Source organism: Thamnophis sirtalis, unplaced genomic scaffold, assembly GCF_051295495.1.
Source record: "Thamnophis sirtalis isolate CommonGarterSnake01/CBP01778 unplaced genomic scaffold, rThaSir2_p1.2 scaffold_4, whole genome shotgun sequence".
NCBI lineage: Eukaryota > Metazoa > Chordata > Lepidosauria > Squamata > Natricidae > Thamnophis > Thamnophis sirtalis.
The window spans coordinates 63,321,663-63,346,151 of record NW_028261384.1 but is presented as its reverse complement, the minus strand read 5'-3'; the positions used below and the strand labels follow the sequence as shown (position 1 = coordinate 63,346,151).

At 42.7% G+C, this 24,489-nt stretch overlaps 1 protein-coding gene across 1 annotated transcript in view; it reads right to left on the bottom strand.

Moving 5' to 3' along the window:
• Positions 1–24,489, bottom strand: part of ITGA9 (integrin subunit alpha 9) — a 584,270-nt gene that overhangs the window by 302,554 nt on the left and 257,227 nt on the right. The window lies entirely within an intron of this gene.

The window sequence follows — 24,489 nt, the reverse complement described above, 5'->3', positions numbered from 1 at the left end:
CATGGTAAATTAAATATGGCCTTTAGAGAATTGGTGACAAAAGCTAGACATTCTGTTCAACTCACTGTTGGAATTGTTGCTTGACAGTTGGAGAGCTAGAGATATAAATTGTTACAGTATGACTAATTGAGATTATCTGAAATATCCAGCTCCAGTGTCTCGATTTACAGCTACAAATTGTAAAAAAAAAAAAAAAAAAAAAACAACCAGAGGAAAGAAGAAAGGAGGCAAATAAAGGGAGACTTAAATCTTATACCACCAAGAAGGAATTTGCTGAACTTTGAGAAGATTATTGAATTTGTTTACATCATGAGGGAAGAAATACGCTCTTAATTTAAAATACATTCATCCTATTTCCCTAATAAGGGAAAGGGACCATCACAAAAGATAAGAAGACCATTTTCCATTTTCTCTCTTGCTGTAAATTGGACCACTGAATAACTGATATTATATATCAGGCGTGTCAAACTTGCATTGGCACAGCAGCATCACGTGATGTATTGGGACTTTTGTCCCCTTGGCTAAACTCTGAGTTTGACAATCCTGTTACATATAATAAATATTTCAACTACTTTATTTAAAAAAACAGATGAATTGGAGTCAATATGTTTGAAAACTGCTTCAGAAAAAAATGATTCTTGAAAGGTTTAGTCTTAAATACTTTGAAAAGAGCTACTAACAATCAAGAAGGAATTATTAGTATGTTCTGGACTACCCTACCAAATAAAGATTAAGGTCTATGGATTTAGTAAGCACTAAATACTGAATTTCCATTGGAAAAGGAATTTTTTTTAAAAGTGAGAGGAAGAAGAATATAAGCTAGCTTCAGCTAATTATAATTGATAACATCCTGAAAGATAAAAAGGGTTTGCTGGCATTTTGAGTAGAAACAATCCTGTGTTAAGATTATGGATGTGCTGATTCACTGTCGGAAATCATTGCTTGTTTTCCAACAGTTTCTTTGAAGTATATGTACATGATTGTACCTGCCTGTTCTCATTCTCCCCACACTACAACATCATTGTTGTCAGTTTGCATGATGAAAGATTTGTCAGGGTCTGGGTATTTCATCACTAGTTGGGTGTAAAAAAAACACTTAGGTTTTTTTAACATGGCTTGACATTCCGTTAACCATTTCAAAGACTGGCTGTGTTTAGGTTTGTCTCCTCCTCTTTCTTTTTAGCAAATTTATGATGGGCAGCGCTATTTGGGCAAAACAAGGCATAACTTTCCTGTAAATTTGTGAATCCTATGAAGTTTTGTAACTACTTCTTTGTATGGGACAGAGCCTATTCTAGCACTGCCCTAATCTTTTCAGGGTCTATTTCGATCCCCTCTTGGGAGATTTTATAGCTCAGGTAATCTATTTTGTCCTGGTGGAATTAGCACTTGGAAAGTTTGGCATAGAATTTAGTGGCACAAAGCTTCTTAAGAATCGCTCAAATCAACCTCACATGTACTGCTTTGGTTTTGGTGTAAATTAAAATGTCATCCATATAACCAGCACCCGTTTATATATGTGTTTGTGTAGTACTTCAGTAATGACTTTCATAAACACTGCAGGGGCTCCTTGTAATCCAAAAGAAAGTACTTTGAACTGGAAACAACCTACTGGGCAGTTGAAAGCAGCCTTCCATTCATTCCCCTCCCTGATTTGAATGCAGTAATACACTTCCCACAAGTCCAGCTTGCTGAAAAATTTCCCCTTTGCCAAATGGGTTAACATGTCCTTCATCATAGGGAGGGGTACACATTTGACATGCATACTGCATTCAGATTATGATAGTCAATGCAGAGATGCAAAGTCCCATCTTTTTTCTCCCTGAATAGTATTGTGGAGGATCACCATCCATCAGGCCATGCCAGTGTGACCACTTTCACTTTGGCTCCCTCCATGGGAATCTCATGCCCATATTCCTGCATGTAAGCAAGGACATGGGCCAGAAAGAATCCCAGTTGCTGGGAGTCCCTGTCAAACTTCATGCAAGGTGGGGCCTTCTGCCTCAGGACCCCAAAGGGTCACCTGGCTTAAGGACATTGGCTGTCTCTCTCGATGAGGGTTCAACAGTTGTGGTAGCCCCTGCCAGGGTGGCAGATACTGCCACCATAGTGTCAAGCAATGAAGCAATGAAGCTTTACCTTCATCTTTGAATCAGGTTCCGCAGCAGGGGTGCATTTCAGCCAGTATGCACCAGTACAGGTGTACTGGTTGGTGAAATTAAGCGTGCTTTCCTGTACCTGATCTTCTGAAGGCCCCATATTGGAACACTCCCTCCCCTGGCCTGCCCCCCTACTTGCTCCACCTGCCAACCGGAGTCACCACTTGCTTGCCCCACCTGTCCACACCATGCTTGCTCCCACTTCCTTTGCCCGTCCAGTCAAGGCTTGGAGGTTGCAGGCAGCCGGGGAGGTGTGGGAGGAATGCTGCCCATCTGCCTGCTCCCTCCAGAAGCAACCAGGCAGACCCTGGGACAGTCAGCAGTCCACGCACCACTGTCAGGTGACTGCCCTGGGGCACAGCACCTGCCCAGAGGCGGCTGCAGCCGGCAACAGAACGCAAAGGAGAGGACATCCAGCAGAGTGTTACGAGGTCAGTTGGGTGGCAGGGAGGTTGCACGGGGCTGGAGGCAGCAGGGAGGCAAGACATCGAGGCCACCCTGGGTGCCTACAATGGGAGACACGGCAGCTGCTGGGCAGTTGTTCCTTTGTGCCCCATTGCTGGCAGCAGTTGGCTTTCTCCTGCTGATCCTTCCTCTCAGGGCGTCCAGGCAGGCCTGGGTCAGTTAGCAGCCCATGCGCCACCGCCATGTGACCCCTCTGGGGGTGCAGCCAGGAAGGAGCTCTAGGAGAATGCCAACTGCAGCTGGGAGTGTCCCCAGGCCGGTGGCGTGGCGATTGTGCGGGGCTGGATTGGAGGTGGCAGGAAGGCAGGGATCGAGGCTATGCTTCCATACTGGGGAAAAAAGAATATCCCGCCATCCCGGAACTGTTCCACAAGGTAAGGGAAGCAGGTCTTGGGAGAGACCTCCCCTTCCCTTCAGAGAGCTCGCATGGGGAGAGAGGAGGCAGCCTGGTTTGAACGCGGGCGGGCGGCAGTGCCTTCTTCACGTGTTCAGGCAGTGGGGGTGCTTTCTCACACACCTTCTTTCTTTCTCCGCTTGCCTCCTTCACTCATTCGGCCAGGTGGAAAAAGAAAGAAGGTGCGTGATAGCCAAGGGCGAAGGAGTGTGCCACCTGCCACCTTCACATGTTTGGACAGTGGGGGTGCTTTCTCGCACACTTTCCTTCTTTCTCCGCCTGGCTGAATGAATGAAGGAAGCAGGCAGAGAAAGAAAGAAGGCATGCAAGAAAGCACCCCCACTGCCCGAACACGTGAAGGAGGCAAATGGCAGGCTCCTTCACCCTCGGCTATCACATACCTTCTTTCTTTTTTCAACTGGCCGAATGAGTGAAGGAGGCAGGCGGAGAAAAAAAGAAGGCATCCGAGAAAGCACCCCCACTGTCCAAATGCGTGAAGGAGGCAGGCAGCAAGCGGCAGGCTCCTTCGTACCGGCTATTACGCATCTTCTTTCTTTCTCCGCCTGGATGAACAAGTGAAGGAGGCACTCACTGGCCACTAAACAGCCCGCTCACCAGCATTCAAACCAGCTCGCTTCCTCTCTCCTGGCATGGGCTCTCTGGAGGGGGAGGAAAGGTCCTTCCCAAAACCTCGCTTGTCCTGGCGGCACCCCAGCGATATCAACTGAGCAATGGAAGGAGGAATTCTGGGAGTTGAAGTTCACAAGTCTTAAAGCTGTCAAATTTGAACACCCCTAGGTTTTTTTTCTAAAGGGTTAGGGGTGCAAGGGTCTTGTAACTTGACAGCTTTAAGACTTGCACACTTCAAATGCCAGAGTTCCTGAGCCAACATAACTGGAGGAGGAATTCTGGGAATTGAAGTCCACAAGTCTTAAAGCTGTCAAGTTTGAACACCCCTGATTTTTTTCCCTAAAGTGTTAGGGGTGCAAGAATCTTGTAACTTGACAACTTTAAGACTTGCGTGCTCCAAATACCAGAGTTTCTGGGCCAACATTTTGGTTGCTAAGCAAGAGCGTTGTTAAGTGAGTTTCATCACATTTTACAAGTTGGCCACACCCACCCAGTCATGACTCCCACAAAACAGGCCACACTCACAAACCAGGCCACACCTACAGAAAGGTTCTAAAAAAATTTTGAAACCCACCACTGTTCCACAGCCATCATTAATGAACATTCTGGCCAGGGTATTTCATGCCTTCAAGTTCTGGAATGAACTCCATCATGGAATGCATGGTTTGCCTCATGAGAAAGTCAGCAGAATTGGGCTTGTCCCCTTCTTCTTCATCATCTTCGAGCACTTTCCATTTTTCCTTCTGTCCACATTGGTGACTGCCGCGGGTGAGGATAACTTCTTTGGTCTTCCCCTCCCAGTCATCCTTCCTCCCGACGCAAATGGACCACCTGGGTTTTGATGAGCCTTCCAGGTTTGCAGCTTCCTCTGTCCATCTGGAGTCTGCTCCCAGTTGAGCCTTGGCAGAAGCAATGTCTTGAGTGGGCATGGTTTGCACAGTTACCATAGTAGGGCAGTATGTCTCTCTATGTTGATCACGTTGCAGATTCCACCAAATATAATAAACTGCCTCAGCTATCCCCTCAGGAAAGTATGAGTCTTGAAACAATTAGATATCAGAAGGAACTTTTACTGAGAGAAAGTGATTGCAGAGAAGTCAGGGGGAATCTGAAATTCCCACACAAAGTATTAAGGTATTCTTCCCAATTCACACTACACCCCCTTTCACCAGTCCATCAGTAGCCAGTACAATTCCACATAGGTGCTTTCAGAACTCCAAGGCGTTAGCTTGATAGAAGCTCATCCCCAGACTGCAGAGACTTTGGTGTCAGGCTAGAGTAGGTTGGGAGGAAGGCCATCTGTCTTCAAGATAGCTCCTGTCTCTAAATCCAACAGCAAAAATAAAAGCATGCAGAGAATGCAACCCCGGTAATCTCCTCCCACCTCCTCCATCAGAATGCAGCGTCTCAGCAGGGGATCTGACACACAAGCAGCTGTATAAATGGCAAAGAGAAGAGATATTTCTATATAACTGAGCTGTGCTTTCCAATTTGATGGATTATGGAATGAGAGTTCTAAATGCATAGAGGTTTACTATGCATCAAGAAGGCAAAAACACACTGATTTCATGTTATATGCCTTTGTCCGCCCTTGTGAATGATTCAGTTATACTGTGAACATGTTCATTGACATTAACCTTTAGTAGCAATATGGATGCTGGCTATCAATGTAACAATAAGATTTAGCAGATGTTGTCACTGTGAATGGCCAGCACAAGCACAAATGAAATAACAATGCTATTACTCTAAGAAAAGGCCATTCAAGATCTTATAGATTTAAATAATACCATACTAGATAGTTTACCATTACTTCTTCAAAAGAAAAAAATTACAATCCCTACTTTTAAAAAGAAATCAAAGACACTGCTAAGTATTATTTATAAGTAGAAAAAGCCCCTTAAAGTAAACTCATTTTAAAGAAAATTCACATATATACTGCTACTTATTTTTCCCATTTCCTGATTAGAATAAACTAAACAAGTGATGGGATGTGGATTTCAGGTTGATTAGGAAAATGCTTATTACCTCAATGGCTGGAACTTAAGTTTATTTATATACTTTTCACTTATGATCACGGTTGATAAAGGCAAAGTTTCCCATTTATTTTAACAAATGCTAGTAAACAATACATTAAAATGTGTTAAAAAATTTCACATAAGGCCTCACTGAGATAGTAGACATTGCCAATCTCTCAAATGTGAAATATCATGTTTCATGATAATGTTCTTGAAAGAACAGCATCCAAGCAGAGATGCAGCTTTGAATGTAAAATTATTTATTTTCAACCATTCTCCCTTTTTCTCTAATGTTCTAATTTTTCTGCCTTTTTAATACATACTTTAAAGCCTCAAAATGCTTGGAATTCTTCCATTATTCTTCCATGTCAAGATCTAGTTGCCAGCTTTTATTCATTGTACAAACCAACATAGCATAATTCTTGCTTGTTCATTGACTATTCAAATGGCATTGAACAAGGGTGCTTACAACAGGTCTTTGTAATGGCAGCTGTCATAACATTTCTGCAGGCACAGAAGTTTGCAAATGGCAATCACATGACCATGGAAAGCTGGAATTATGCAGTCTGTGCCTGATATTAACTGGACCTGTCAGAACTATTTAACATATGTAACATTTCACCTTACAACCTCATTGTGCCACCGGTAAGCAATATTCCCTCTAATTTTTTTTCAGTGTGTGAGGAAAAGTATAGTGTTTGAGCAGCACTTTTTCTTGCATGAGCACCTGAACTTTTTTTAGCCATAATTAACAGATGTTGGAGAGGGAGGCAAGGAGGAAAAGGGTTCCCTCCCTCTAACTCAGATCCCCAGGAAGGAAGGAAGGTAAGGAAGGGTGAGGGAAAGGAAAGTAAATGGGAAAGAAGAAAAAGGAAAGGAAAAGAGAAAAGAAAGGAAAAAGGAAAGGAAAAGGGAAAGGAAAAAGGAAAGGAAAAAGAAGGAACAGAAAAAAGAAAGGAAATGAGAAAGAAGAAAGGAAAGGAAAAGAGAAAAGAAAGGAAAAAGGAAAGGATATTGGAAAGAAGCAAGGAAAGGAAATTGGAAAGAAGCAAGGAAAGGATGAAGAAGGGAGGGAAAGGGAAGGGAAAAGAAAAAAGAAGGGAAAAGGAAATAAAGAAAGGAAAAGAGAAAGGAAAGGAAAAAGAAAAGGAAATGGAAAAGAAGGAAGGGAAAAAGAGCCAAGGTGGCGCAGTGGTTAAATGCAGCACTGCAGGCTACTTCAGCTGACTGCAGTTCTGCAGTTCGGCTATTCAAATCTCACCGGCTCAGGGTTGACTCAGCCTTCCATCCTTCCGTGGTGGGTAAAATGAGGACCCGGATTGTTGGGGGCAATATGCTGACTCTGTAAACTGCTTAGAGAGGGCTGAAAGCCCTATGAAGCAGTATATAAGTCTAACTGCTATTGCTAAAAAGAAGAAAGGAGAAAGGAAAGGAAAAAGGAAAGGAAAAAGGAAAAGAAATGGAAAGAAAGGAAAGGAAAAAGGAAAGGAAAGGAGAAAAGAAAGGAAAAGAGAAAGGAAAGGAAAAGAGAAAGGAAAAGAGAAAGGAAAGGAAATGGAAAAGAAGGAAAGGGGCTTCTGGGGAGGGGCCTGCTGATGGAAGCAGCTCATTATAGCTGCTCCCGAATTCCTGGTCGCGTTATCTGTCGGATGATCATCTATCGGACGTCTGGCAGCTTGTTTACCTTATTCTTCAGGCAAAGAAGATGAGGTGAGCGGGTTCTGCTGAGCAAAGTGCCATTTGATCCTCACAGTTTGTGTTTCTGCGAGGGGAGGAGGGCCAGCTGAGAGCAGAACTGTCTCCGTGCCGGGGAATTACAGCTGCATTTTTGCAGCATAAAGCAAGCTCTCTCTTCCTCAGAACAAAACTTGATTTATTGACTTCAAGGCGAGCAGGACTGGTATGCGGGAGCCCTTAATTGTTTGTTTAAATCTTAGCTTCATTTTTACAAGACCTTCTTCCGATAAATTAGCTAATTAAAGAGACACTTAAAATGGCGACGAGCTCGCTGAACTGCTTCGTAATAATGTTTATGTTTTGAAACTCTTCGTAAAGCCCTACGGAGTTTTAAAACTCCAAAGGAAAGGAGTGATTTATCACCTCGTTCCACAGCTGTATAATTGGCCAGCAGAGTTTTACTAATTGGTTGAAGATAAAACTTGGAATGGCCTCTAAGCCAAATCTTACTTTAAAGATGCCCCCCTCGGCTCCTAGAAGCTCTGGCACATTGCCCACACTTGGCACAAAGCTGCAGCCTCTGCTTCCTACACCCCCTATAGGTGAACCACCCATAGGTGAAAATGCTGAAAAAGAAATTATTATGATACAGTACAGACAAATGGAACTGGCATCAAGAGTAAGGGGCTTGCGTGAAGACAAGCAGGAAAACTTGAAACAGATTTTTTCAGAAGCATTTGACAGCCTGTTGGGAAGACCAGGGGGTAATTTTAACTGGCAAATTGATAAAGTTTATTGCGTTAATTCTTGGCTGGCAAAGCAGAAGCAGCTCCCACGGGACATTGTTATATATTTTACTACAAGAGATATTAGAAATACGATATTACAAGAGTCCTATAAAACTAAGCTTCAAATTGGGGGTCAGGAATTGACTGTTTTGAAAGAGATACCACCTCAAATATTTAGATCCAGGAAAGACTATGCTTTTTTAGTCGAAGAGCTTAGAAATCGCCAGATACAGTTCAGATGGGACGCACCATTTGGCCTAGCGCTCACATTTGAGAGGCAAAGATACCGTCTCAACTCAGTATGGAAAGTTCGAGATTTTTACCATAATATTTTGAAGGCTGGACATCCCGCACCATCCGGACCTAGAGAAAGAGCACAAGAAGGACAAGATAGACAGCAAACCACACAATTACTAGACAAGATGGATCATCTCTCTCCCCTAGAAGCCCAAGGAGCTGAGGAGAAGGCGGGGCTTAGCAGTGAGAAGACAGACTTTCAGGCAGCTCCTGAAAGGGACCATCTAACCGGGTCATTTGGACGGTCCTCTTTGGATCTAAGCTGTCCCGAAGAGACAGTGAAAGGTAGAGGGAAATCTAGTGGTCCCAGAGACGTTCGCAAGGTCTCTGGGGACCTAGAAACCCCTCTTTGCCAGTGATTTCCTGGACCAGCCACAAGGCTGTTGAAACTGCGGATAGCCTAAAGAGACTGGATATGAATATGTCATTTGGTGTGAGTTTTAAATCTTTTTTTCTTGTTGGAAAGAGAACACTCTAAATTTGGAAACTTAGTTTAAAATAAGGCTGACTAGTGAGAAAAGCGGCGAGAATAAATGTTGCCAATTGAAAGATTACTTTTTCTGTTCCTTTTTTTATCTTTGGAAACCGGGCTGGACTTTCTTGTAAGCTAAATCGGCTTTTTCTGCTGCTCTTTTTTGCTGTTGATATTCTTAACTTTGAACCTTGTGGGGATATTGAATTTAAACCTAAAGATCTGTTTTTTGTTTTCTTTTAGCTTTTTGGTTGTATTTCAACAATTAGTAATTAGCAATCGCTACGGAAGTTTTAACAAAGCTAATGCAAGCTACAAGCTACAAGCTACACTGCCATCTAGCGGACTTGAATTATTGTTACCAAAATTTCCCCTGTAATTCATTTGAAAGCGTTATTTACACAGGTATTACTGTTTCCTTATCTGGACTTCTGTTAGATGAAACAACAGAGCTGTGATGGAGCTGAGAATGACCTTGGAAAGACTCTTATCTTAGGAGGGGAAAAGAGTCCGAAAAGACTATTTGTTTTAGCTTGGTGGCATCCATTCTTTTTTCAACATTATTTTCATACCATTTGGTTGGAGAGATACTGACATTAATTTTTTTTCTTTTTTGATCATTCTTTTTGACCTTTTGACTACTTACACCTTTTTTTCCCACTTGCGGCTTGAAGCACCCCTCCTTTTTTTGGAGGGGGGGTTTCTTTTCTTATTTTATATCTTCTTTTTGTATTTTTTTTAAAGACATTTGGACATCAATAGATGGCTCACTTTAAATTTTGAGCAAAATACTTTGAAGAGTTTTTTTCTTTTTTCTTTCCTTTTTTTCCTTTCTCTCTTCCTCTTTCTTTTTTTCCTTCTTTTCTTATCTCTCCTTCTTCTCTCTTTTGTCCCCTACGTACTTCACCCATTGTACTTATAATCTTCCACCCTCTAATACTAATTGACTATGAGTAGAAAAGCAGCCGCTCTTGGTTCTACATCAACTTCCGCCTCCTCACCTGCGGGAGGCCAGAGGACAACACAGCCAATGCTCCAGCATGAAAAAGAGAAGGAAGCAAATTTTGAAACACTTATGCAAGTGATGCAGAAAATGCAAGCAGGACTTGACAGTAAGGATGATAAGTTAGACACCCTTGTAAAGAAGTTTGAGAGTATGGGGAAAAAATGGAGGGAATGGAACAACAAAACCAAAGCATAGTACAAAAAGTTGATAAAATGGAAGGGAAAATTGAAAGTATGCACAACTGGATGATGAAATATGAAGACAGGATCCAAAAAATTGAAAATAAAATCCAAGAAGGAGAGAAGAAAACCGAGAAGCTAGAGAGCAGACTAAGCGATGTTGAAAGAGAGAGTAGTGGAATATTAAGATGGGAGATGGATAGGTCTGAATTCTTCTTAAGATTTCAAAATATAGAAGAAAAAGGAGAGAACTTAGTTCAGATAATTTCAAAGATTTTGATAGATGTTCTGGACATATCTCAGGATAAAATAATAGAAATTATAGACGAAAGCTTTCGAGTATATACAAGATATGCAATGAGAAATGCTCTCCCAAGGGAAGTGCATGTAAGATTTACTAAGAAAACAATTAAATCACAAATCTTACAGAAATTGAGAGATAGAAAATTAGAATATAAAGGTAAGGAGATTGTAGTTCTCAAACAAATTCCGAGAGAGGTGAGAGAGAGGAGAAGAGAATACCAATTCCTGACCAAAGTATTGATAAAAAAAAGGTGTTAATTACAGATGGCTCATACCGGAAGGTTTACTATGTACATGGCAAGGACAAAGACACAGGATAGATACAATCGAGAAGGCAGAAGCTTTTTATGAAGAATACTTTAGAGAAATGGCTGAGAAAACTGGGAAAGATGACTCGGTGGCACAACTACTGGAACTACCTACAACTGCGACCGAAAAAATAGGAGCAGTAGGTGGAATTGAGAAAGAAGGGGCGGCGGGGGATGGAAGCCGTAAAGAAAAATGAGAACCCAGATCTACTAGAATGATAAACCTTGTATATAAAGTATAAACATGGAAGAAAGACCGTTGGCTTACCTGAACGGTCGTTCTCGGGGCACTGCGAAGAGAGCCCAAATGCTGGGTTAACACAGCCTATCTGCCCTTGGACTGAGTGATGATTTTCTTGACCACGCCTCCCTTTGCCTGCACATGCTCAATTCGAAAACGAAGGAACCGTCCTGTAATCAATTACAGTCAATACAGCCACATCGTTCAAATACAAACACCCGGGTGGGTTTGGGCTCTCTTCGCAGTGCCCCGAGAACGACCGTTCAGGTAAGCCAACGGTCTTTCTCCAGTGCACTGCTCAGAGAGCCCAAATGCTGGGACATGCCCAAGCTATTGAGTCCCAGGGTGGGGAAGCGCCGAAGCCTCTGGCATTTCAGCCACTCTTTGTAATACTCTTCTGCCAAAGGAGGCTTCGGCTGAGGCAAAGGTGTCAATCTTATAGTTTCTAATAAAGGCCGTGGGGGAAGCCCAGGTGGCCGCTCTACAAATGTCTAGGATAGAGGCCTGGGTTGCCCAGGCTGCAGACGTTGCAGCGCTCCTGGTGGAGTGAGCGGTGATTCCTCTCGGAGCCGTCTTGCCCTGGTGCTCATATGCCAGTTTGATGCAAGCACGTAGCCAACGTCCCACAGTGTGAGAGGAGACCTTGCGGCCCAGGGACGCAGGGAGGAAGGAGACAAAGAAGGCCTCTGACCGGCGGTAGTCCTTTGTTCTCTTTACATACGTGCGCATGGCCCGTCTCACGTCCAGCTTGTGCCACTCACGCTCCTTAGGGTGAGAAGGATGTGGACAGAAGTTGGGCAAAATAAGTTCTTGAGTCCTGTGAAACAGGGAGTTAATTTTCGGAGCAAATGACGGATCAAGTCTCAATATTACTCTGTCCGGGTGAACTACGCACAAATCCTCCCTGACAGAGAGGGCAGCAAGCTCGGCTACCCTGCGAGCGGATGTAATGGCCACCAGGAAAGCGGTTTTGATGGTGAGGTAGCGCAGACTGGTCTTTTTCAAAGGCTCAAATGGGGCTTTGGTCAGGGCCTTAAGCACAAATGGAAGATCCCATGACGGATACCGGTGAACAGTTGGAGGGCTGATGTTCGCTGCTCCCTTGAGAAAGCTCTTGATCTGGGGAAGCTGACTCAGCGAGCGAGAGGAGCCCTTTGCCAGGATGGTAGACAACGCTGCAACCTGGCGTCTGAGGGTGCTGACTGCAAGGCCCTTATCCAGACCCTCTTGCAAAAAGTCTAGGGTCTGGGGGATCGAGGCTGAGGAGGCCTCTATGTTCCTAGTCTTGCACCACCGTGAGAAGGCGGCCCAGGTGGCATCGTAGATTCTAGTCGTAGAGGGCTTCCTGGACGCTTGGATTGTTCGAATGACCTGGTCAGAGAATTTTTGCTTTCTCAGGAGCTCCCCTTCAAGTGCCAAACGGCTAGCTGCAGCCACTGGGGCTCCGGATGGGTGATGGCCCCCTGGCTGAGGGCAATCTTGTCCCGGGGGATTCTCCAAGGTCTTTGAACTGAGAGGCTGACCAGGTCTGCGTACCAGGGCCTTCTGGGCCAGAAGGGAGCCACCAGAATGAGGTCTGCCTTTTCGGTCAGGAGCTTGTTCACCACTTGAGGGATGAGCGGAAGTGGAGGGAAGGCATACAGAAGTCCCTGAGGCCACGCTGACCTCAGAGCATTTGTTCCCTCCGCCTGGGGCGAGTGGTAGCGACTGAAGAAGCGTGGGAGCTGTGTGTTGTTGTGTGTGGCAAACAGGTCTACCTGTGGCTTGCCGAACCTCCTCACGATCTGCTGGAACAGGTCCGGGTGCAGGCGCCACTCCGAGTGGTCGATGCGTTGGCGGCTCAGCCAGTCTGCTTCCCGGTTGCTTACGCCGGAGATGTGATCTGCACTGAGAGAAGCCAGATGACGTTCCGCCCACCTGCCCAGCGCTTCTGCCTCGAGCATGAGGGCCTTTGATCGAGTGCCCCCTTGCCGGTTTATGTGCGCTTTTGTCGCCACATTGTCTGTCATCAACAGTACATGAGCCCCTCTTACTAGAGATGCGAACTTTCTCAGCGCTAGGCGAGCTGCCCTCAGTTCCAGCCAATTGATGCTGTGGGCGGCCTCCCTCTGAGTCCATCGGCCTTGGGCTAGGTGGCCCTGACAGTGGGCGCCCCACCCCAGGAGGCTGGCATCCATGGTGACAACTAGTCTCTCCGGCTCCTTGAACAGGCAGCCCTTCCTGACTGCCTTGGACCTCCACCATGCCAGAGACCGGATCACCTTTCGTGGGAGCCGAACCCGCCTGAGTGAGTTGCTGTTCCTGGCCCTCTGCACTGGCAGCAGGAACCACTGCAGCTCCCTGGCGTGAAGGCGAGCCCAGGGAACCACCCCCAGGCACGAGATCATTATCCCTAGGAGCTGGGACAGCTGAATGATGGGTACCGACCTGGCAAGGCTGCAGTGCTTCACTCTGCGTCTCAGGTTCGACAGCCGGTCTGGCGAAAGAAATACCTGGCAGGAGGTGGAGTTGATGACCGCACCCAGGTGCTGTATACAGGTGGATGGTCGGAACTGGCTCTTCTCCATGTTGACAGAGAAGCCATGGTACTGCAGGGTCTGCACAGTTAGAGAAACATCGCGGTGTGCCTGCTTGGTGGTGAGAGAGTGAATGATTATGTCGTCTAAATAACATTCCAGACGAACCGGATGGTTGCGGAGATGAGCCGCTAGCACTGCCAGAATTTTGGTGACTGTTCTGGGCGCAGATGATAGCCCGAAGGGAAGAGCCCTGTACTGGAAATGCTTCCCTTCCGCGTAGAACCTCAGGAACCGCCTATGGGCCACATGGATGGGGACATGCAGGTAGGCCTCTTTGAGGTCTATTGATGTCAATAGGTCCCCCTCCCTCACACAGCCCAGGATGGAGTGGAGTGACTGCATCTTGAACCTCTTGTAAGCCAGATGCTGATTTAGGCTCTTGAGGTCCAAGATGGCCCTCCACCCCCCTGAACTTTTGGGCACTAGGAAGAGGATCGAATAGAAGCCCCTCCCCTGCTGATCCCTGGGGACTGGCTCTATCGCCTCTATCTCTAGGAGATGGCAGATTTCTGCCCTCATGCGTTCCCTCTTTTCTGGGTTCCTGGGGGTAGGACAGTGGATAAACTTTCTTTGGGGAAAGGATAGGAAGTCCAGGAGAAGGCCCTTGCGAATGGTGTTGAGGACCCACTTGTCCGATGTTATCTCCTCCCACCTGTCGGCATACAGCCGTAGCCGACCCCCGATGGGGGGATCCCTGTGACCGTCACTTTCCCTTACGAAAGGGCTGGGATCCACCACTGTTGTTTCCTCCTCCTCGGAATGGTCTCCGAAAGGAAGACTGGGATTGGTTGGCACGAGCCCCGAAGGATCTGTCTTGGTGCCTATCCCCCCCTGCCTGAAAGGGCCTCTGATAGGAGGAAGGGTGAGAAGATTGCCCTGTTTCCTGGCTCCTGTAGGGTCTCTTACGAAAGGACCCCGCCCCTTTCCGGTCACCCCTTTTAAAGGTTGCCGGAAGGATCTTGCGTTTGTCCTTGGTTTCGGTGACAAACTTGTCCAGGGCCTCTCCAAACAGAAAGCCCCCTTTAAATGGGGCCGATGCCAGCTTCCATTTAGCCTTCATTTCGGCCTGCCAGTGCCTGAGCCATAGGAGGCGGCGGGAGGTGATATTGGAAGCTAGAGCTCTGGAAGAGAATTTTGCTGCTGTCAAGGTGGCATCCGCCGAATACTCGACAGCGGTAATAATCTTGGTTAGCTCATGGCGCCACCTAGATTTCCTGGGCGGGGGTCTGGACCTGAGTTGGCGCAGCCAGAATAGGGTGGCCCTAATAAAAAAGGAGGCAGAGGTGGATGCCTTGATGGCCCAGGCAGACGCCATGTGTGTTTTCTGACATGCCTTTTCTGACCTCTTATCTTCTGCCTTAAGTCCCTCTAGGAGCTCAGCTGGCAGGTTGGAATTGGAAGTCAGAGACACGACTGGGGCATCTACTTCTGGGAATTTGAGGATTTCCTCCATTTTATCTTCTACTGCATATAGAGTTCTATCCCCCCCACTGGGGTTGGTCAGGGTGCCTGGCTGTAGCCACTGGCGCTGTACCGCGTCCATAAATAGGTCTGGCACAGGAATAACCTCGGGGGTTTCTACTGTCTCTTTGAACAACCCATGCTTAAGATCCTTGGAAGTGGAAGCCTGAGAGGCCTCAGGTCTGGAAGTGGGGCCTAACTCTGTGGCCGTCATGGCTTTGTGCAAGATAGAATTGAATAATGACGGTTGAAACAGGCCAGAGAATTTTGGCTTGTCAGGGGTGGGGTTTTCGTCTTCAGAAAGGGCGAAAATCTCCCCTTCTTCCTGCTCAGAACTTGATAACCCAGAGTGAGAGGGGCTTGAAGATGGGGAGGAGGATACAGGCTCCTTAGAGGTGGAGGCCCTAGGTTTGCGTTTCTCCTTTGGGGCCTTGCCCTTGCTAGAGCCCTTGCGCTTAATGCCTTCAGCTATCCCTTGGGAGATGGCTAAGGCAATTACCTCCCTCATTTCATCCGAGAGAGCAGAACTTTTTCCCCTTTTTTTCTTTTGCTTACTGGGCCTGCGCTGGCTAGGCCTGCCTGAGCTGGATCCACCCTTCCCAAAGGGGGAATTCTGGACAGAATCTCGTTCCTCTCCGATGGAGGAGCTAGGGGAGTCGGGGTACCCCCAAGATGCTTCAGGAGATGGATCCCTGGATGCATAGTTATCCCCAGACAAGAATTCACTGTCCCCGGGGGATTGGGCCTCACGATCAGGGGAAGCTGACTCCCTGCTGCGACGGTCTGGGCTAGGTTCTGGCTGAAGGGGCCTTGAAACCTCCCTGGGATCCACTGTGGCTCTTGGAGAAGACCTTTCAAGTGAGCCTTTGTGCCCTTTGCCTTTATTTACAGAGGGATCCAGCTTGCAGCGCTTGCTGGAGGGCCCCACCTGATCCCCTAAGGCCTCCCTGCATTCCTCAGCCATTTCAGGTCCCCACGAGGCCTGGGAGATAGCTGGAGCTGGGATGGGCACGCGCTGGCCTTTGCAGTCCAAAAGCGCTGGCAGAATCTCCAGGAGGGAAGGGCCGCCTTGGGGTCGGATTTCCTTCCTCCCACCGCCCTCGGTTCCCCGAGACTTAGCTTATTTTCCGGAGGGAGAGACTAGCTGGCTTCCCAGACTAGCCCCCAGCCTCCCCGCGGCGTTCTGCAGTCGTTGAGGGCTCGCTGAAGCTCCGTTGGCTGGCTGGGCTCTTCTTGCTGCCTTGTTCCTCGCACGCTCTGAGCTCTGCCGCTCTGCCCAGTGAGTCGGAGCGATCCAAAATGGCGGGGGTGCGCACGCAGCCGCTTCCCGCTCTTTCCAGCCCTGAAGGTGTGCGAAGGCTCCAGCCGTCGCTGCTGTTGCCGGACAAAATGGAGCAGGCGAGGGAATCCTAGCAATCCGGCTCACCTGCTTTAGAGCCTTCTCAGAGCCTTGCTGGACTTTTCCTCCCCCTGGGACGCCCCTGTTCCAACAGGGAACTTGGTTTATCCCACTAATTGCTCCCTTGCTAGCCAGCCCCCGCTGTGCAAGCCTTTTCCACCCCCTGCAGTGCTTGCAATTAGCAACAGCAGGGAAAAACCCGGCAGCCCTTCTCTTAAAGCGACGGAAGCCTCACTGGAGGCAAATAGACAGACCTGATGTAGAAGCGTGATTTCCTCTATCTGAGAATTTAAACGTGGTCCAAATTGGGAAACTTTTTCCAGCCTTTCTGCTCTTAAGACTGGAGCTCTCCCAAAACAGCCCTAACTCGGGCGGACTGAGTTTTCGAATTGAGCATGTGCAGGCAAAGGGAGGCGTGGTCAAGAAAATCATCACTCAGTCCAAGGGCAGATAGGCTGTGTTAACCCAGCATTTGGGCTCTCTGAGCAGTGCACTGGAGAAAGAAAAATGATTACAATTAACATTAATGGACTTAATTTGGTAACTAAAAGAAAGAAAATATTTTATAAATTAGAAAAATTACAACTTGACATAATTTGCCTACAAGAAGTACATATCCAAAAGAAATATGAACACTTATTAATTCAACCAAAGCTTGGGAAAATGTTTTCATCACTGGCGAACTGCAAGAAAAGAGGAGTGATTTTCTATATTAAAGGCAACATTCCAGCAAATATCCAAATATCCAAAAGAAATATGAACACTTATTAATTCAACCAAAGCTTGGGAAAATGTTTTCATCACTGGCGAACTGCAAGAAAAGAGGAGTGATTTTCTATATTAAAGGCAACATTCCAGCAAAATTAGTCTATGCAGAGGAAGAGGGAAGAATTCTGATGGTGGAAATTATGGACACTAAAAAAACATTCCTAATCGGAATCTACGCCCCCAATGAAAAGCAAGACGAATTCTACAAAAAAATAAATAATTTTTTTTTGGAATTAGACTATGTTGATATTTGTATGATGGGAGACTTTAATGGCATTGTGAATCAAAATATGGACTATAAAACACACAAAACAAAAAAATTAAATAGAAAGCTTCTGCCGAAATCCTTCTTTAGGATGATAGATGAAGTAAATCTAAAAGATATATGGAGAGAAAGAAATGCTAAAAAAGAACAATACACCTTCTACTCCAATAGACACTCATCATTTTCTAGAATAGATATGATATGGGCCTCAGCAGAGTTGAGCTGTAACATAAAAGAAATTGAGATTGGAGCAAGTACCTGGGCGGACCACAATCCAATTTCAACTAAATGGAAAGGCCAAAGGGCAAGACCTAGATAGACATTAAATAATACTATATTGAAAGAAAAAGATTTTGTACAACATATGGAAAAAGAGCTAGTCCTCTTCTTTAAAGAAAATAGGAAAGAAGATATATCACTGCAGAATCTCTAGGATACAATGAAGGCTGTTATCAGAGGTTCGATAATAGACTACACAAGGAAGAGAAACTTAAAGAAAAGACAAATGCATAAAGCTTTAGATAATGATTATAAAATACTTGAAAGAGAACTACAGAGAGCACCACAAAAAAAAGATATCAAAATAAAAATGGACATAATTAAACATAAAATGGACCTACTAGAAAAGGAAGAACTGGCACAAAAAATTAGAGGTGCTAAACAGAATTATTTTGAAAATGCAAATAAACCAGGCAGGTGGTTGGCATATAAACTGAAAAAAGAGAGAGAAACAAAGAAAATATTTCAACTAAGAGATAAACAAGGACAAATTCAGTATGGAAATATTGAGAAAAAAAGTATTATACAAGACTATTATGCTAAACTCTATGAACAAGAGAAGGTGGAGGAGGGACAAGTCAAAAAGTATTTACAAGATGCTAATATCCCCCAGGTATCAGACGAAATTAGAACAATGTTAGAAAGTAAAATAACAATGGTGGAGCTAACAGATGCACTTAAAAAATAAAACAATGGGAAAGCCCCAGGACCAGATGGACTACCTGTGGAATTTTATAGAACATTTGAAGAAACACCGACCCTTCCACTCCTACAAGTCATGAATGAAGTGATGTTTGAGAGCAAAATACCGAAGTCATGGTCAGAAGCGTATATCACATTACTACCTAAGGAAGAGACCGATCTAACACAAATTAAGAATTATAGACCAATCTCCTTATTAAATTCAGATTACAAGCTATTTGCATCTATACTAGCTGAGAGACTTAAAAAATATTTAAATGGCTTCATCCACTCAGATCAAAATGGCTTCTTACCTAAAAGACAAATTAAAGACAATTTGAGAATGATTTTGAATACTTTGGAATACTATGAGGCCCATCCCGAAAAACAAATGGCATTGATGTTTCTCGATGCACAGAAGGCTTTTGACAATGTGAATTGGCAATTTATGTTTTTACAACTGGAGCAGATGAATTTTGGCAAGAAATTTACTCAAACTATACGAATGATATATCAGAAACAAGAAGCAAAGATAATGGTAAATGGAGAATTAACAGATCCTATTGAAATAAAGAGAGGTACGAGACAAGGCTGCCCATTATCACCACTACTCTTTGTCTTAACATTAGAGGTCCTAAACAGAAAGATCAGAGAAGAAGAAATAAGGGGAATGAAAATTAAGAGAGAGGAGTATAAGTTACAAGCGTTTGCAGATGACCTAGTTTTTATCCTTGAAGATCCATTAGAAACAGCACCCAAATTGCTAGAAAGAATAGAGGAATATGGAGAAGTAGCAGGCTTGAAAATAAACAAAGATAAAACAAAGATTATGACAAAGAATATCCCAGCAACACAAAAGGAAGAGTGGTCAGAAACGTTGCAGATTCAAACTACAAGTAAGGTTAAATATTTGGGGATATACCTATCACCTAGATGTAGCACTCTTAAGGAGGACAACTATACCAAACTAAAACAACAAATAGCAACTGATCTGGAGAAATTGGAAAATCTGCACTTATCAATGATGGGAAGAATTTCTACAATTAAAATGAACATTTTACCTGGAATTCTATACCTGTTTCAGACAATCCCAATCAGATTGAGTAAGGATTTTTTTCAAGATTTAAATAAAATAGTTTTGAAATTTATTTGGCAAGGGAAAAAAGCTAGAATAAAACTTAAATTACTACAAGATGCTAGATCTAGAGGAGGATTTGGCCTACCTGATTGGGAGCTATACTATCAAGCATGTGGAATAAGGAGTGGATATCATTAAAAAAACTCTAGATTATTGAATGTAGAAGGTCATGATTTATTGTTGGGATGGCATGCTTTCTTATGGTATAAGGGAACTAAAGCACATGATTATTTTAGAAGACATTATATAAGGGAGGCGTTGTTATTAAACTGGGAAAAGGTAAAAAGATTACACTACTTAAAAATTCCAGTCTGGATATCAACAATTGAAGCATTTTCATATCCAATAATATATAAAAAGGAACAAACAGTTAGATATATTGAATTATTGAATGCAGAGGGTGAACTCAAATCTATTCAAGAGTTGAAACAAGAAGGGATGGAAATTTGTCGATTTGACAAGTTTTGACAACTAGCTCTACAGCAGGAGTGTCAAACTGGCCAAATGCATTCCGTGCAGGCTACGCTCACCCCACTTCAGTGAATGGAAAAATATCACAAAACGGCTTAGCAACGTGATGTGGCAAATTTGACACCTCGGCTCTATAGTGTTACCAACCCAAGCAGTTTAAATTTGCCAAGGTTTTCTGCCATAGTTTACCTATTTCACCCTCAGTTTTGCCTCTTTTTCTTCCTAGTCTTGATTTGAACAGGAACTGAATCAGACACCTCATTTTCACATAAAAAGTAACCATAGGCTGTATAAATACATACTGTACTTCACTGCTCTCACCTACAACACTTTGCCTCTATTTTCCATTTTCTGCAATTTAACTGAAATAACGTCAAACTCTACCTACTATTGAAGCGCTTTCTAACAATTTCCTAACTTCAAAAAGTAAAACAAAGAAAAGGAAAACTCTGTCTAAATGCAAGCCTTTTAATACAATAGTGGCTGTATTGTTTGTAATCAATAAAGACCAGAAAACATGCAGTTTTTTAACTTTAAGGAACAGAGTTTAATGATAACTTGAACAATTTTCATTTTTCGCTTTCATCATCAAAAACAGCTGCATCCCAGCAAATCACTAATCTGACAACCTAACTAATTTTGCTGGCTTTGTGTACTATGGGAGGGCCAGCCTAAGATATTTCGCTGCCTGGTGTGGAATAGAAAATAACATATCTTCCATCAAAGTGCTTAAAACATAAAAAAAGAGTAAAATCAATATGGAAGTATCTCTAAAAAAAGACTTCTTTTCAAATATGTCTCCCATCCTCCTTGCTCTTTACAAAACTGCCTTTTTGTCTCAAGGGCTTTTTTGTATGTTCCCTGCTTCTTGTATCATTTTTTATAAGAAACCATTCCACAAATGATAAGCATCAATGACAGCAGAAGAATATAATTTCTATAATGTGGTAAAACAAAGTTGCTTTTTACAATGACTCATATAAGTACACTTAAAACTGCTTAGAAAAAGAATAATCTGATGAAAACTAGAATAAAGTAACCAGACGTCCCTCTTTTGGTGGGACAGTCCCAATTTTGCACAATTTATCCCGTGGCGTTTTTAAAAAGTTTGGATTTTTGATGCATTGCAGCTTGCTCGCTTGCTCCCCCGCCCATCCGCACTAAGCCAGCCCAAACTGCTGCTCACTGATTGGCTGGAGTCCAGCCAATCAGTGACCAGGCTGGAGGCAAAGCATTTAAATTTAAAAGCTTCACGCTTGAGTCTGACCTCCATTTGAAAACTCCCTTTGTCTTCCAGGAGCTTGCTGCTTCCCCCTCAGGTAAGCAACTAAGCCCTGGCGGCGGGTCTCAGGAGGCTTCGGGTGGGCAGTGGCAGCCCAGCTTTTGCGAGGGAAGGCCTTCACTTCAGGCCTTCCCTAGTGAAAGTTGCGGGCTGGCGTTAGCCGTGGCGGCCTAGCTTTTGCAAGGGAAGGCCTTCAGGCAGGCCTTCCTAGTGAAGGCTTTCCCTTGTGAAAGCTGTGGGCTGGCGGCGAAGGTGGCCTGGCTTTCCCCCCCACCTCCCTTTCCAGCCTCGCCTGGCTGGCTAAGCCTGCCAAGCAACCTGCTTAGTCACCTTAGCCTTGTTGTCCCTCCAGTGCAGTGTCTTACCTGTTCCTGCTGCCTCTCTGCCTGCCTGCTCCCTGTTGCTTCCATCCATCGCAACGAGGATCCATCGCATCGGAGTTCTGCTGATTCTGCCTGCTGGTAAGTGACCCGGGTTTTTTTCTTTTATTTTTTAAATGTATTTTAAAATATTATTTTATTTATTGTCCATAGGATTTTTTAAAATAGTTTTATTCTGTGTGGATTCTTTTTTTAAATTGTCTTAGACTATTTTAAAAAGATTCTATCCAAAATAAATTAAAATAAACCATTTTAAAAAATTCTATACTCAATACTTTGAAATGTATTGTGCATATAATTTTTTAAAATAGTTTTACTTAAAAGTATTGAATGTAGAATATTTTAAAGTGTTTTACTTTAATTTATTCTCTGTGGAATAGTTTGAAATGGTTACAATATAAATTATTGCTGGTGGATTGGACTAATGGTTACAGTATACTATGGCTGGTACAATAACTTAAAATTGTTACAGTGTAAATTATTGCTGGTGTAATACTTAACAATGGTTTTTAGGGATTTCTTTCATTTATAGAATATCTTTTTTAATTATTTTTTGGGGAATTTTATTTTTTAATTGTTTATAAAATATATTTACTACAAGAAATGTTACTTTTTGCAAATGTTTTCTTTGTGATGCAATATGTACAGAACAAGTTTATGTGTCTCAAAGTGGCTGTTTTTCTACGGGCAGGCCAGGTTGGTGCAAGCCAGATTTAGTGTGTTTCACCCTTGTTGAATTTTATATCGTATAAAATCATATTTTTTTTAAAAAATTAGATTATTAACATAATGAGTAAAAAAAAGAGGATGCAAATTCAATGATGATATAAGAAGTGAATTGCCTTTTCTTAAAAAAACCAAAAGCGATTACATGGTAAAATGTGAGAAATGTAATGGTGAATTTTCTATTTTGTACAGCGGGAAGAATGATATTTCAAAGCATTTGGACACACAGAAACATAAAATATATTTAGATACTGCTGCATCTTCCTCCAAAATACAGGAATTTTTTCAGAAAACAACTTATGGAGACGAAGAAAAGAAATTAGCATTAGCAGAAGGACTTATGTCTTTTCATGCTATTAATCACAATCATTCCTTCAGATCTATGGACTGTACATCACAAGTTGTCAAAAAGTTATTCAACAAAAAAATTGCCTGTGCTAGAACAAAATCCGAGGCAATTGTGTGTAATATGTTTTCCCCATATGTATTTTCAGAATTAAACAAAAATCTAGAATTTTTTTTTTATATCCATATATTCTGACGCATCTAATCATAAGGATATAAAGTTATTTGCAATCATTATTAGATTTTTTGATTCGGAAACTGGAATACAAATTAGAATCTTAGATTTCGTTTCTTTGCCTGGAGAAACTTCTGAAATAATTTTCAGTTCCATTATTAATATTTTGGAAAAAACAATTTAAAACATAAATGATTGCATATTGTGCAGACAACACGAATGCAAATTTTGGAGGAAAAGCGAGAAGAGGTACAAATAATATTTTTTTATAAATTAAACAAAAACCTTAATCAAAACATTATTGGTGTTGGTTGTGCAGCGCACAAAATACATAACGCCATTCAAACAGCTGCTGACTTGTTGCCCGTAGATGTGAAAAATATTGTTATTAAAATATATTCTTATTTCTATATATACACTGTGCGCGTTGAAATGCTTAAAGAATTTTGTGAAACTGCGGAAGTCGAATATCACAAAATACTTGGATAGAGTAAAACACGCTGGTTAGCTCTTTTGCCAGCTGTCAAAAGAATTTTGAAAATATACAATCCTTTAAAATCCTACTTTCTATCACAGGATAAATGTCCTAGAATTTTAGAAGAGTTTTTTGAAAAAGAATCTTCAAAAATTTGGCTAGAGTTTGTTCACAATCAAGCAGCTCTTTTTCAAAATGCTATAAAACTTATTGAAGGTGACAAAATTTCAGTAATCGAAGTAGCAAATGAAGTTAATAATTTAAAATTTCAGTATCAAGAGTGGTTAGAAAATAATTTTCTTCCGTTAACTATCCATAATAGTGTAAGCCAGCTAGAAGAACAAGGTGCAATAAATCGTGCAGATATCATGAATCACGTTAAAAAGTTCTATAGTAACTGCATAGATTATTTAGAAGAGTGGACGGTACATTACAATGATATTGAACCATTTTCATTGGGTTGCATTAAAACAAGAACTTAATTGGAATGATGTGCAAAAATCATTCAACCACATTATTCAAAATTTCCCATATAGTAATATTTCTGAAAATGATCTTTTTGATGAGGTATCATTATTAAAAAAATATATTGATAAGGAAAAGGTTAAATCTTGGGCATCAGCAAAAATCACAATAGAGAACAAATGGTTAGAAACATTTCATCATTTTGAAACAAACCATGTTCCATACAATAATGCACTAAAAATTGTGGAATATGCGCTGCCCTTACCAGGAACTAATGCTGTGAATGAACGCGTTTTTTTCTACGGTAAATAAAGTGTGGACATCAGAAAAATCACAATTAAGTGTTGAGACTTTGAAAGCCATTTTATATGTTAAATATAATTTAACAAATTCTTGTGAAAAATTTCATGACCTTTTAAACAACGACAGCAATCTACTAAAAAAAAATTCACTCAAGTGAGAAATATGCTAAGAATAAAATAATACTGTACATAATTTTTGTAAATATATTTAAATAAATATAAATGTAAATAAATGTATTATATTTGTAAATTGTACTTATGTTGAAATTAAAAAAAAATAACAATACTATTTTTGCATTCTATGAAAAATTTTGTTGCTTTATATAGACCAAATTTTTAATCAAGAAAGCCCCCCCTCAATGGT